Below are 15252 nucleotides of genomic sequence, written 5' to 3' on the forward strand. Positions count from 1 at the left end.
GCAGATGCCGTCAGTACTTCCAAAGTCCTCCATCTGCTCTAGGCTGTCGAAAGTGGGGGTGAACAATTTCATTTCTTTAGAGAGGCGGATGCCCTTGCATGGCCTCAAAGGACGGCAGACATAGTTCTAGGAAAGTTGATGAAATATTTAGCAATTTCTGTTATTGTTGGAATGTTAATTTCAGTTGCCGAAGAAAACGTTTTTGGCAACCAGTGTCAGAAAATGAACTGTAGGTGGGCACCCAATTCTTAGAAAGCTATTTTGGTCTGGAGTTCTGATTTCCCTTGATTCCGGAGCACAGATGGGAAGTGAATTGAAGGGAACCAAAAGGAAAAAATGGCAAAGGAATGGAGATTGGAAAAAAGTGAGCCCCAAACATCTATAATCCACTGATCAATTAACGGAAATGTTAGTAGCTCTTCATGGGTGAAGATTGCTAACTTGTTAGCAAACAGATATTCCCTACCTCAGCATACTACAAGTCAACTTCATTGAATTAAAAAGAATTCATTTGTTTAATTCAATTGTTTAATTCATTTGTTTAACCACTCTTCTCAAGGGTAGTGCCAAATCACTAATCTAATGTAATCTTTCATTTTTAAAGTCGTTTTCTACCTCCTTTTGGTAAAGCTATATACTTTTAAGTTTAGATTGTTTCAGACAAGGAAAGTGACAGAAATCGTATCAGATGGAGGTATAATTCCTGCATATTTGGTCATGTCTTCCATCAGCACTGTAGCTAAATATGTCATATACCTTGTGTCTTAAACATTCATTATCTGACCATTTAAATCTGAATTATTTCAAATCTTTAAGGCATTTGGATAAATAAATACAACATATATGTTGCAGTCATGTTAAAGCAGATTCAAATTAGAAGAATGAAAATCATTAAAAATTACAGAGAATATTTTAAGTTCTGAAGAAAGGGAAATCAAGCTTTATTTATTTATTTATTTTTCTAAAACGATTTCATTTATTTATTTGTCAGAGATGGAGAGAGAGCGCACAAGCAGGGGGAATGCGAGAGGGAGAAGCAGGCTCCCCATTGAGCAAGGAGCCTGACGTGGAGCTCGATCCCAGGACCCCGGGATCATGACCTGAGCCCAAGGCAGACACTTAACTGACTGAGCCACACAGGCATCCCAGAAATCAAATTTTAAAAATGTAATATAAACATATTTCCTGAATATCTGCAATTTTCAAATGTGAATAAAGGAAGAAAATATTAACATATAGGGTAAAAATGGAATAAAATACATTCAGGATTGATACTCATGAGCTATTATTTTTTCCTTTTCTATATATCAATACCATCATTTTCAAGAAGCATAGCCAAGGCCTGGTATTTTACAACTGTTGAGAAAGCATATTTTTTTATTACTTGAATAAGAAGTTTTTTAAATAATTACATTTTGTTGAAGAGAGAAAAGTAATGCATTGACTTCACGATATCCTATTTCAAAACTTTCCCACGCCGTCTTTCTCTTTTATTCATGTACATTTTTAAATTAACTTTCATTTGAGCAAAGAATGGTGTGTCCTTCAGCCTAACTCCTGCTATTGTTACGCGTGATTATACTTGCTGCTTTCCCTATGTAATCAGAGTTTAAAATTAGATTTAATGCCTTAAACTTGGTCAAAGTGTTGATAGAGAAACACCAGGTAATTTGACTTTAAAGCTGTTCTGCTTATTTTTTTTCTTTTCTTTTCTTTTTTTTTTTTTTTATACTTTCTGGCCTATCTTAAATAAGTTTATTGTTCTCAGACACTTCTGGTAACAAGATTGAAGTGGCTTGCACCATTTCTAACCACATTTGGCTCCTCTGAGAAATTAAAATATTGAAGCTGGGAAGGGTACCAAAAATACGTTTAATTTTTACCCCCATTTTCTAACTAGATAGGAAGCAGTCAGTCCACAACATTTATTGGCTTCTCACTGGGTGCTGTGCGCAGCTGAGTAGGTTATATGCAGAAGTGTTGAAAAACTGGGCAATGTATCCATTTGATCTAGAAATATTCCCTTGTTTACAGATACTCCTATAAAGGAAAGAGTCCTTTTGATGTCAGTACAAATCCAGATGAGATAACAGAGAGGTGAGAAGCTGACCCAGAATCAATAGCTAATAACAAAATTTCAACAGGTAATAAGGTTGAATAGTAAAAAGTAAAAGTAAAAAAAGAGGAAAATAAAACCTGCTCTCCATATCTGAAAATCCGAGTCAAGGAAGAAATAAAGACATAGGAACTATGTGGATTCATGCAAATTTTTGCTGAGGATCTGTTTATTTTTCTATCTTTTACTTTCAAAATCAGAACTTAAATAAAATGTTAACATCCCCCTAATCTGATAACTGCTCTGTGGTCTATGTCAATATGGTAACAGTTTAATCATAAAGACAATATTCTAATCATCAGTGCCAGAGAAGGGACAGAACAAGACTATAAGGCTGAGTCATCACCACACCCAAATGTTGCTATTTGTTTGAGTCGTCATATTGGCTTGATAAAAAAAGAGGATGTTTATTTTCTTTTTGTGCATTATTCAAATGCAAATTTCCACGGTTGTGTTTGATTCAGTTTACTTTATTCAGTTAAAAACCAATAAATAAAAATCAAGCAATGCAATATGTCTCGATTTAAAAACCACAGTTAAAAAGCTGTTTATGTTATAACAAACCATACCAGAAAATGCACAAAGTAATAATACTCTACAGATATTCTACATATCCATTGTAAGGGGCTTATTGGCTTCTTTGACTAAATAAATGACATTCTTGCAACATTAGACAGAAAATTTACTAATCCATTATCTTCCGTCTTTCCGGTCTGTGGCCATTTCCAAGTTTTTTTACCACTTTAGCGTTCCAAATGTTATCAGTAGTAGGTGATTCAAACAACAACACAGCAAATGGGGCCCATATAGTGGTGTCAATTCCAAAATTGCTGTTGTACATTTTCAGATTAATATATAATCAGTAGCATTATTAATTACCTTTTTAAAGAAGGAGTTGTATCTTCATAGGCATAATGTCTTCCTAAGCCAGAGATATCACTTTCTTTCTCTGAAGTAGTAATCACACACAATGTAATTGCTAAAACCCCTGGAAAAAATAGTGAGACACAAAAAATACACATAATTTCAAGTTCTAGCATATTTATTTTATAGGTTTGCCTTTATTTGCTTAAAACATAATATACAAATACTTCCAATCTTTGAGGAATCAGTCTCTAGATTCTGTTTTTATTGACTTCTTATTCTTGAATTTATACCACGGTTTCTGTGAAAGGAACAGAACATAATTTAAAGGTATCTTTCTTGGGGATGCTCAGTTAAATGTCTGACCCTTGATTTTAGCTCAGGTCATGATCTCAGGGTCCTGGATCAAGCCCCACGTCAGGCTCCGCGCTCAGCAGGGAGTCTGCTTGAGGATTCTCTCTCTCTCCCTCTGATCCTCTTCAAGATCACTCTCTCTCTCCTTTTCTCTCTCAAATAAATAAGTAAATAAATCCTTTAAAAAACTTCTCTTTCTTAACTTAATTTCTGGCTTGAAGACTTCTATTTCCATGGTCATGTTACACTATTCATCTCACTTGTCCTCTCTTTGTCTCTGTTCTTATTTTTCTCTTTTTATGAGTATGTGTTGAAAGGAGATTTCCTTTTTTTCTGTTTGGAGATGAGCAAGAATTAAAATCAAAAGTTATGATGAGATTCTTCTTTACTTACTTACCTGCTTTATCAAGGAATGAGAGAAGACCCTAAAGTAGATCAACACTTTTTTTTTCCTTTTAAATATGATGAGCAGAGCCATTTTGATTTATTATTTTTCTTCAAAGGACAGGTGACATTTCCTGCAACGTTGACTTTAGTTCATAATCCCCTTTTGGCAAGCCAAAGAGAATTACAATTGGAAAGATTTTCACAGTCAGACACTCCACTAGAATGAAATGCTGTAGAGCCCTTCACTTCAGCCAAACCAGCAAAATCCTCCCATTGCCAATTTTTCTTTTACATTTTGAAGTTGGCCTCTCAGCACAGATATGATTCGCACCATTTAAAAATAAATCTGGTGTCTGCAAAGCAGAAAATTTAGGCCGTGTTGTCATAGTATCAGTATTTCCATTCTTAGGCCTGGAGACAACTGAGACTTCTAGAGAGAGCCACAGTTCCTAATTCTATGCTAAAGGTAAAGACTGATTTTATTAATGGCATGCAGATGATTTTTGTATTTACTAAAGAATAAAAGTACCACTTTCACACATGGCACATTAAACATTTTTATGAGTGATTTAATTCCATGAAAAATATATATTCGTGTCAAGATGTGATATCCTAGGGCAACAATGGATTTGGAGATATGTACTTTAAACAAGAATTTGAATTCAACAACAATATGCCATCCTGGTCTCACTTTGTCATAATGATTTCATCAGTACCTGCTTAAAAGTCAGTGCAAAACTGATGACAGTCGCCGGGTGTACGTGTGGCAGGTGGCTTCTGGTGATGTTCTGTGCCAATCCTGCCCAAGCTCCCTCCACACACATGCTGCCCTGCCCATCAAGATGTGGAACTTTTCCCCCTACCTGAATTCTGTGATGCTTTGACCAAGAGGATGCAGAGGAAGTGATGGGACTTTGGAACCCGGACCTCAGAGGGTGACAACTTTCACTTCCTCTGTCTTAGAGTCTTTTGCCACTTACGTATGACACTCAAACTATCTTGCTTGAATGTATGAGTGTGTGGGGGTGGGGTGGGGTACTGTGTGGAGATGACCTGGAAGACAAGACATCACCAAAAAAAAAAAAAAAAAAAAAGCAAGACTACAAGTGCACTCAGCCAGGAGCAGCTTAAGGAGACATGACAGCGAAATGTAATGTGGTATCCTTGATGAGATGCTGGAGCAGAAAAAATAAGCTAGAAACTAAGGAAATCAGAGAGAAAAAAGCTGGACTTTAGTTAATAATTATGCATCATTATCAGTTCATTAATTGTAACGAATGTACCCTACTCATGTAAGATATTAGTAATGGGGAAGACCAGGTGTAGAAACTTTCTGTACTCCCTCAAGTTTTTTTTTCTTTTTTTTCATTTTCTTTAAAATTTTTATTTATTTATTTTTATGTTATGTTAGTCACCCTACAGTACATCATTAGTTTTTGACGTAGTGCAAATGTAAATAAACTCTCCTGGGGTGGGGGGACCCTCATGTCTGAGAGGAGCATGAGGGAGCTAGACATGGAGCCCCATCCGTCTGTCTGGGTGTGTGAGAAGCTCCCACTGCTGAGCCCCAGCCCCACGGAAACAACAGCTAAGAAAACAGTGGTGTAAGCTGTATGTTTTGGGGTTGTTTGTCTTCCTGCAATAGGTAACAGAGACAATGTGCCACTTGCATTTGCTTATGTCAAGGAATATACATATTTTATTATATGTAGGTCAGACTGGCTAATATCACTAAGAATTCATTCCCTTACATTCCACTGTGAGGACCAGAGGTGTCTGGAGAAAGGCTTGCTTTCTGGGAAAACTGATAGCTTCGTTTTAAGTATGAACACACAGGTTCTGGGGTCGGAAGCCTGGGTTTTTATATTCTGTTCATACCTCCAACTTGCAGTGTGTAACAGAAGCTACTTCTCCTTATTAACTTGGAGTTTCCTTCCTTTATCAAATGTGTTGTCATGCTTGTATCATGCCATTCATGTGATCATTTAAAGAGATAATGCATTTAGGGTCTTAATACGATTCCTGGCACAAAGAACATACGCATTAAATGTTACCCGTTAGTGGATCCACTAAACAGGTCCACTGTCAGGAGGCACCTCCTTGCCCTGTCTGTGAGGCTGCATGAGGGGCCCCCTTCCCTGTTTGTTCAGTTAGCTGCAGACAGAGGTCTAGTCCTGTTAAAACCATGTCTGAGCAAATATTAAACTCCCAGTTGTTGAGTAATTAGTGTATGTCAAATATTTTAGGTATGTCATCTCATTTAATTTGCAAGACTACATCTAAGGTGGATATTATTACTTTCTTCTCTTCAATGAGAAACCTCAAGCTTTAAAACTGTTTAAGTTACCTGCCCTAGCTCAAACAGGTAGTAAGTGATAGAGGTGGGATTCAAGCCCCGGCTGTCTGATTTCAGTCTATGCTCTCGAACATGCTGTTTTTTATTTCTTCTGTCAGTATGATTTAGTCTTTCTTTGCCTTTATTAATTAAATACTGCTCTAAAATGTACTATTTTACCTTGAGCTTGGAAATACTGGGTTTATATTGTGTTATGTGAAAGGAAGTGTGTCATGTCTTTAGGTTACTCAGCACTTCATAAGCTATTAAAATTATTTTACTTCTATGAAACAAGCTAGATATTAACCAGTCTGATCTAGGCCAGATTTTTATTTTTAAGATCTTATTTATTTATTTGTCAGAGAAAGAGAGAGAGCACAAGCACCTGGAGTGGCAAGCTGAGGGAGAAGCCGGCTCCCCTCTGAGCGTGGAGAGACTCCATCCCAGGACCCTGGGATCATGACCCGAGCCAAAGGCAGACGCTTAACCGACTGAGCCACTCAGGCATCGTTTTTTGTCTTTTTTTTTTAAGTGATCTGGGTCAGATTTTTACATAAAAAGAAGATAGATAGATATATCTCATAATATATAGCTCATATATATAGCTCATATATGTATCTCATATATATATTTCATATATATGTATATATAGTTTAAATTGAGAGGGCCTAGAAGTGGAGTACTATACTCAAGTAGTGGAAGGAAATATTTTTATATGTAAAGGTAAAAAAATTCAGTACAGCTAGATAAAGGTCAAGAAAAAATCCCCCACAATTCTGCAGTGACTGAGCCGAAAAATAGAATTAGGTTGTGATCAAGGGCAACGACTGATAATGATAGAGATATGAAAAGGAAACATAAACAAGATAGGAGAAATACAATATGGTCTGCTAATATTGGCCATGTTCCCAAGAATTCAGCCCCAGGGAGGAGAACCAAAGTCACATAACTAACCTCTGATCATAATCTCTTAAGGGTCAATAAAGAAGGAATGGGAGAATTTCTATACAAATATTCCACAAAATAACATTTTTTTTAAAAACGTCTTAGAGTTGATTATCTGCCAAATACCCAGGATGCCCAAGTCCATCAGTTTAGAAGCTATATTTCTTGAGGATGGGAAATGGCTTGCTGATAAAACGGCATTTCCATTTCCTCTTTAGGGATCTTTAACTGCTATAGTAGGAAGCGTGGAGGAGGCAAAAGGATATCAGGGCAACAGAAAACAGCTGCTTATAAAAAGAAAAAGCCTGTTTTAAAGTTTTGTTTTGTTTTGTATTTTTTATTCCCGAGCAAAGGAATAGTTCTATAACTTCCTCACTTAACGTAGTATCCCGAACTATCAAATGTGTGGTTTCCTGGAGCAAGATGCATATTCTGCCTTATGTGACTGCTGTTTATGTACTTGTTTTATTTACTTGTCTTTATTCATTTTTATACATTTTATAAAATTATGTATACATAAAGTTTGGGGCTTGGGGTAGGTAGAAGAATGGGTCTGCCAAATATGTCCATGCCCTAATCCCTGGAACCTGTGAATAAGTTATATCACTGGGAAAAAGTTTCTGTGTAGATGTGAATAAGGGTCTAGGCCTTCAGATGGGGGTGGGGGGTTAAATTGGATTATCCAGCTGGGTCCAATCTAATCACATGAGTCCTTAAAAGGCAAGACCCTTGCCTGGTGGGTTAGAGAAATGTGATAGGAGAGAGATACCACCAGAAGCTGCTTGTTTTCAAGATGGAGGAAGGGCAGGTACGTAAGGAATGTGGTGGCCTCTGGAAGCTGAGCCCGACCCTCCGTTTACAGCCAGCAAGAAAAGGGGGACCTCAGTCCCACAACTGCAGAGAACTGAGTTTTTTTCTTTTTTAAGATTTTTATTTATTTGAGAGAGAGAGAGAGACTGAGATAGTGAGAGAGAGCACATGAGTGGGGAGGAGAAGGAGAAGCAGGCTCCCAGTGAGCCGGGAGCCCAACGCGGGGCTCCGTCCCAGGACCTCAGGATCATGACCTGAGCTGAAGGCAGATGCTTAACCGACTGAGTCACCCAGGTGCCCCAGCAGGGAACTGAGTTCTGCCAACAACCTGAAAGCACTAAGAAACAGACTCCAGAGAGCAAGACTCCAGAGAGCAATTCAACCATGCAAATCTTCCAATTTTCGCCCTGCAGGATGAGCAACAGACTTTCGACCTGCAGAACTGTAAGATAATAAGTTTGGTGTTTTAAGATGCTAAATTTGTGGTAATTTGTTACAGCAGCAATAGAAAACTTATGTAAGCTTAATTATACTTTGTCCATCTTACATTTTTACAGAGCACATAGCACAGTGCTTTAATTATATATAACATACATAATCAATTATTGATTATTGCTAAAATTTATTATTTATTTTGTTGTCCTAAAAACAAACACAAAGAGGCATAACCATTATTACTCCCATTTTTGCAGATAAGAAAATGAGACTTAGAGGGTGATACTTAGGCATTTCTATTTCTTTTTTTTTTCTGTTTTAGATTTACAAGAGATTCTACCCTGAAATTACTTCTGAAGAAATTAACCCAGTTAGTTAATATATAAATAATATTTCCTTCTTGTTTAGAAATAAGTCACACTGATCCTTAAGTGTATTTTGCCCTTAGAAATGTTTCCATTACCTCCTCCCCTTGAGCCGAATCCTACATGTGTTGATCATGATTACTTTTGCAAAGTAGCTAAGTGTCACAAAATAGAAACACCTGATACTTTATTTCTACTAATTCCAAGTTAAGGTAATAATAATAAATAGGTTGAAGATAGGGCCATAGATGTGTGCATATATACATATATACAAAATATGTACCTGAATAATATAACTAAAGAATCTGTTGAATGGATTAAGATGTGGTGTGTGTGTGTGTGTGTGTATAATGGAATCCTACTCAACCATCAAAAAAATGAAATCTTGCCATTTGCAACCACGTGGATGGAACTAGAGGGTATTATGCTAAGCGAAATAAGTCAATCAGAGAAAGACAATTATCATATGATCTCACTCAAATGTGGAATATAAGAAACAGTGCAGAGGATCAGAGGGGAAGGGAGGGGAAAAAAAAACGAAATCAGAGAAGGAGACAAAGCATAAGAGACTCTTAATCATAGGAAACAAACAGGATTGCTGGAGGGGAGAGGGGGATGGGGTAACTGGGCAAGGGACAGTAAGGAAGGCACATGATGAGTACTGGGTGTTATATAAGACTGATGAATCACAGACCTGTACCTCTGAAACTAATAAAGTATATGTTAATGGAATTTAAGTTAAAAGAAATTAATTTTAAAAAATCTGTAAAAATATATGTACATCTGAAAAAACATATCAGGACTATACATATATTTCATACATATATGTAAAACAACTAAGTATATTTCATATGATTTTATACATACACACATATATATCAGGGCTATATGTATTCATATATATATTCATATATGAATCTGATATATATGAATCAGATATGATTGACTGATGTAAGGAATATTTGAATTTCCAAAAGTTAAGTTCTCAATCAATTCACATTTTCAAGGTCCTTTTTATTCTACCCCAAAGAGGCCCTGAAATAATGGGGGGAGGGTATAAATATAAATAGTTGTTCCCAGAGGTTTTCATCGGAGAAAGCTATGTTTAATATTTTCACTGTCTTAGAATCTTAGAATCTCTACTGATCAATAATTTAATCATTGCATTTATTTTTTTAATTAATGTAATTCTTTTGAAGATTTCTTTTTGAAAATCATTGGTTTTTTTTTTTTTTTTTGGAATGTTAGCATGCTAGTTCAGTAAGAATAGTCACATGGGAACCAAAGTGTATTTATGAAAACTACATTCAACTCAATTTTACCTCTCAATGATGTAACTTGATTTGAGAAAATAATCATACCCTCTTTAACACACATAAATCTAAATTCCAAGTTGTATAAATCTAAATTCTAAGATGCCAGGAATTACTTTAATTCTAAATGATTAAGATTTTTGAAATAAGTTCTTTTTACTTCTTTGTCTATAAAAAATTAAAATTATTTTTAAATCATAACATGTAGATGACCCTGTATTTTGTATAGGTATGAAAATATTCCAGAATTTTTTGATAAAATAAATGCAACTACAGTGATATCTAAGAACTTAGATATTTAAGGTAGAGGAAAATATTTTACCCAGCATTTTTTTTTTAAGATTTTATTTATTTATTTAATTGACACAGAGAGAGAGAGAGAGAGAGACCACGAGAGAGGGAACACAAGCAGGGGGAGTGGGAGAGGGAGAAGCAGCCTTCCCTCAGAGCAGGGAGCCCAATGCAGGGCTCGATCCCAGGACCCCGGGACCATGACCTGAGCTGAAGGCAGACACTTAATGAGTGAGCCACCCAGGCGCCCCGGAAAGGAGGCTTCTTATGTCAGCCCTACCCCCAGATAGAACCTTCTGGGTTTGGGAGACAACAGAGCGGGAGGAGCCAAGTCACAAGAGAATGGGAAGAAAATAGTCATTTCTATTTATGTATGTTGAATCTGAAGTAACAGTAGACAGGCTAAGCCAGAAATGAGAAAGTAGAATGGAAGTTTGTTAGCTATTCACAGAGAAGTAAATGAGAGGACCAAGTGAGAAAGCTTAGAAAGAAAACTAATAACCCCAGAGAGAAATGAACCCTTAGAAAACGTCCAGCTGAGGAACCCAGAAGAGGAAGAGCTCCCACTAAGATAAGAACAGGTATTGGGGGATATAAGTAAGAAGACAGAATATGCAATCTTAGGGAAGCTAGGGGAAAGAGTCTCATGAAATAGATCAGAAACCACATCAAATGCTTCAGCAAGGTCAAGGGTGCAGAAAAGACAATGGCTTTTTCTCAGTTTCCAATTAGAAAGCCATTATTGAATTTTAGATGAGCAGTATTTGTAGAGATTTGGGAAATCCACTGAGATTGCAAAAGGTTACACTCTCTATGTGTTGAGGAATTGGAGCCAGTAATTATTCCAGATGCTTAGCAATAAAAGAAATGCGAAAAAAGAAAGGTTGGTAGCAGGGTTTATTATAAAAGCAAGATTTTGGAGCCTATCTGAAGATAGTGAAGATGAAGTTAGCAGAGTGTAATAATTGAAAGATAATTTTTGCAAAGGCCTAGAGGATGCAGGAGGGGTTGCAGGGGAGGGATGGAGACCTCAGTACTGGAAAGAATTTGGATCAGCCACATACGACAAATATTTCTATGGCCCAAAGAAAGCATATACCCCCCCTTTTTTTTTGGCTTCAGCAAATATTTATTGAACACTTACTTATGAGGGAAGCACTAAACAATAGACACCAAATAGTAAAATGGACCAGAAACTCCTTCATAGACCTCCCCTTCTAGTTTTTATGTGAGCTGAGATCTTTTTGTAGAATCATCAAATGGCATCAAATAACGTTTAAATAGCATAGTGAATGACATTTAATGGCACTGCTCTAAACACTGAAGAAAGTTAAAGGTGGTGTCACCAAGGGTTCAATAGACGATTACAGCAGAAGCTGGAAAGATCTTGAGTAGTTAATGTCGGGTTCTAGCTGGAGCAGGGTTTCTCAACCTCAGCACTGACATTTGGGGTTGGATGGTTCTTTGCGTGAGGGGCTGTCTTGTGCATTGTAGGAGGTTTACCAGCATCCCTGGTCTCTACCACTACATGCCAAAAGCATTCCTCCACCAAGTGGTGACAACCAAAAATGTCTCCAGACCTTGCCACAGGTTCCCTAGAGGACAAAATCCTCAAGAGAGAAGCAATGAGCTAGAGAAATGCCACGGATATGGCTGACAGAGGCTTAGTGTGGAGGAAAGAAGAAGCTAACCGGAAATATGTGGGGATAGAGGAGTCCAGGCAGAAGAGGTCATAATGATGGTGAGCAGCAGATTCTGTATGCGTGAGGGGGGAGGAAAGTTGAAGTGATAGGCGCGTATGATTAATTTGACATGTCACCTTGACTGGCTAGGAGACGCTCAGATAGCTGGTAAAATATTATTATCTAGGGGTGTTTGTGAGGGTATTTCCAGAAGACATTAGCATTTAAATCAGTAGATTGAATAAAAATGATGGCCTTCACCAGTGTGAGTGAGCCTCATCCAATCTGTTGAGGACCTGAACAGAACGAAAGTTTAGAGGAAGGAGAATTTGTTTCCTCTGCTTGAGATGGTACATCCATCTTCTGCCTTTGGATAATGGGCTCCTGGTTCTCAAGCCTTTGGACTGGCACAAAATCAGCACTAAATAGAACGTGATATTCAGAAGACCTGGGTTTGAATTTTGATTCCCTTTGCGGGACCTTGAGTAAAACATTTACCTGCTGAGTCTTTTTTTTTTTTTTTTTTAATACCTGCTGAGTCTTAACCACTTCCTCTGTAAAATGAGGGTAGTAAAACCGGTTGATCAGTTTTGTTATGGAGTTTAATGAAATACTGCATATTACTTTATACAATGAAAACTTATTGACAAAAATAACACTTTTATTAAGTTCAAGAATATGAGAAAGAATAGTTAAGGGTAAAACAAAGAGCTCTAGCTATTTCATATGAATGCCTTGGAACATAAGCCACACTTCAAAGATGAGCAGCTTATAAAACCTCAACTTTTTTTAGGTTTGTTTCTAAAAACTTTCTAACGCTTTCAATGTTCTCTGCGTAATTCTGATGGAAGACAGATTTTGAACAAAATCAGACAAGAGAGTTTGGATAGTAGCCTAAAATTGTGTGTTCTTTTTTGTGTCCCTTGAATTTAGAAATAGGACATTCCTGGTTTTGATGTGTTTAAATGTGTGTAATGTACAGCTATATTTGGGTCTGAAAACCCTGTGTTCTTACCACCCTTGTAGTCTACGTGGACTAAAAATATAACACTTTTCCAAAAAGGTTTCAATGCCTAGATCCTGCCTGACTTTTATAGTCTACCTATAAACTCCAGATAATATAGGTTTATGATGGAAATGCTGACAGGCACGTAGGTGTCCGAGTTCTAACTTGCTGCCCTGACTTCCGCTCTTCATGACGGCACTGCAAAAAGTTATTCAGAATGATCTTTCAAAATTAAGCACTCCGAGAAGGTGAGTTTGGGTGAATTCACACCATCAAAAACAAGATGTTTTGACATTGAAATTATTGAATGCGGTACTTTCTTGGTCCTAATTCTGCATGGATGTCAGACTGTTTCTACTCTTAAATCAGTCACCGTATCCGAAGAAATGCTTAGGAAAATCCTTTTTTAAAAACGTGTATAAAATATTACAACTATTGCTTTTGACTAAATCAGCTTTGAACACCTGCATATTCCCTTTCCCCATGGTCTGCTGGAGCCCTGATTGTCTTACTGCTCTCCTGACCTAATTGTGTGTGCATTTCATGGGTGGGGTAAAAGCTTCATTCTGGCTTACACTTCACGTTATAGATCCTACTTCTCTGTGTAATTTCCCTGAACAGGCCTCTATGTTTTGACAAAACCATCAGAATGGCAAGACCAAGATTAATAATTTCATACGTGTATTAGAAAAACATTTTATGTTGCTTTCTTTCTAGGGTTTTTTAAATATGAAAACTGGTTATAAGTGCATCCTGCACTATAACAAATTCAACAAATTCTCACTTTCATGCTATTTCCATTAATATAAAAACTTACTTGCTCTTTGAACTTCAGAGCTGGTACCAAACTGCAGTGGCTACCAACTTTTAATCTTCTGGAGCTTTGCATGCATGGCAGAAATGAGCATTAAAAGATAACAAGTCAATATAGGATGTCTTCTAATATAATTTCTAAAACCACTTACTAAGGTTTTTTATGTAAAAGATCTAATTTCTGTATTTCTATAAATGGTGCCATAATATTTTTTCTAGTTTGTCTTTCTTGCCTGTAAAGTTGTAAAGTGACACACGTGTTTGTCTTTGAGAAGATGCATATTAAAATAAACCAGAAACATTGAAATAATTTTTTCAATTGAATACATATCCCTGCCCTTTGAACAAGCTCACATGAAAAGAAAGAGATATTCAATATCCCTGATACAATATTTTTACTTTTCTGAAGTCACATCTTCATATACTAAATCTTCTCTTATCAAATAAAATTTGCTAGAGCATCAATGTAGAGGTTCCCCTTCAATTACTTTTTGAAGTCTCTATGTTAGGATTTTGGCATTCTAAACACAAAAGCCTTTTCAGAGGCTCTATTCCTTTTTAAAATCTGCTATACTATTCTAAACATTGTGTATATTGCCCATTGTTTGTTTGCAGAACTTTTAGGCATTTTCTCCAGTACCATATAAATTAGATCCCAAGGGACTTTTTTATTGAGTACCTCTTTCATTACTGTTTCTTCTATTTATTTCTAAAAACGTGTTAATATTGGATAGTACCAAGAGATTGAGTGTATGCCAGGATTACATTGCATGAATACATTTTCAAGAAAAAAGATTTGCTGCAATTTTTAAGCCAACTGTATGCAAGCCAGGATTGGGGATGCAGTGAAGTAGGGAAAGAATGTATCATGACTTTGATTTTTATGGAAATTCTCTATTTTTTTTTATGTCGTGCTTGGTTTGCTTGAGTGCACAGTCCTGCCGTTGCCAGTCTTACTTGGTAATGATCTCTATTTTAAGCTGCCATTTCTATAGTTCTAAGACCATTGTGCGTGCACGCACGTGTGTGTGTGTGTGTGTGTGTGTGTGTGTGTATAAATACACATATGGAAAGACAGAGACCAGAAAAAGCCGGAGAGGGTGAGCTCAGAGGTGAGGCACCAGAATTCTCCTCTATTTTCTACCACCTTTTCTGTAACTTTTGTTAGTTGTCCCTTTAGCCCAATCATTACCATCTTTCTTTACAAGGGTCCTCTGTTATTTTTATTGGCAAGACTTCCAAAATTTTAAGCTGCAGCTGCTTATAATCTGCAACATGTACATTTAACATAATTTATCTCCATCACCTAAATTTCAACGTTATGAATTGGCTTAAAACTCTCACTGTTATTAATATTAACAAGCCAAAGCAGGGTTAAATATTGCTTTGTACATTGCAATATTTTTGTGCATTACATTGCTTTTTTATTTTTATTTTTTTTAAAGATTTTTATTTATTTAACAGAGAGAGACACAGCGAGAGAGGGAACACAAGCAGGGGGAGCGGGAGCGGGAGAGGGAGAAGCAGGCTTCCTGC

The sequence above is a fragment of the Zalophus californianus genome, chromosome 2 (assembly GCF_009762305.2).
Source record: "Zalophus californianus isolate mZalCal1 chromosome 2, mZalCal1.pri.v2, whole genome shotgun sequence".
In the NCBI taxonomy this organism is placed as follows: Eukaryota; Metazoa; Chordata; class Mammalia; order Carnivora; family Otariidae; genus Zalophus; species Zalophus californianus.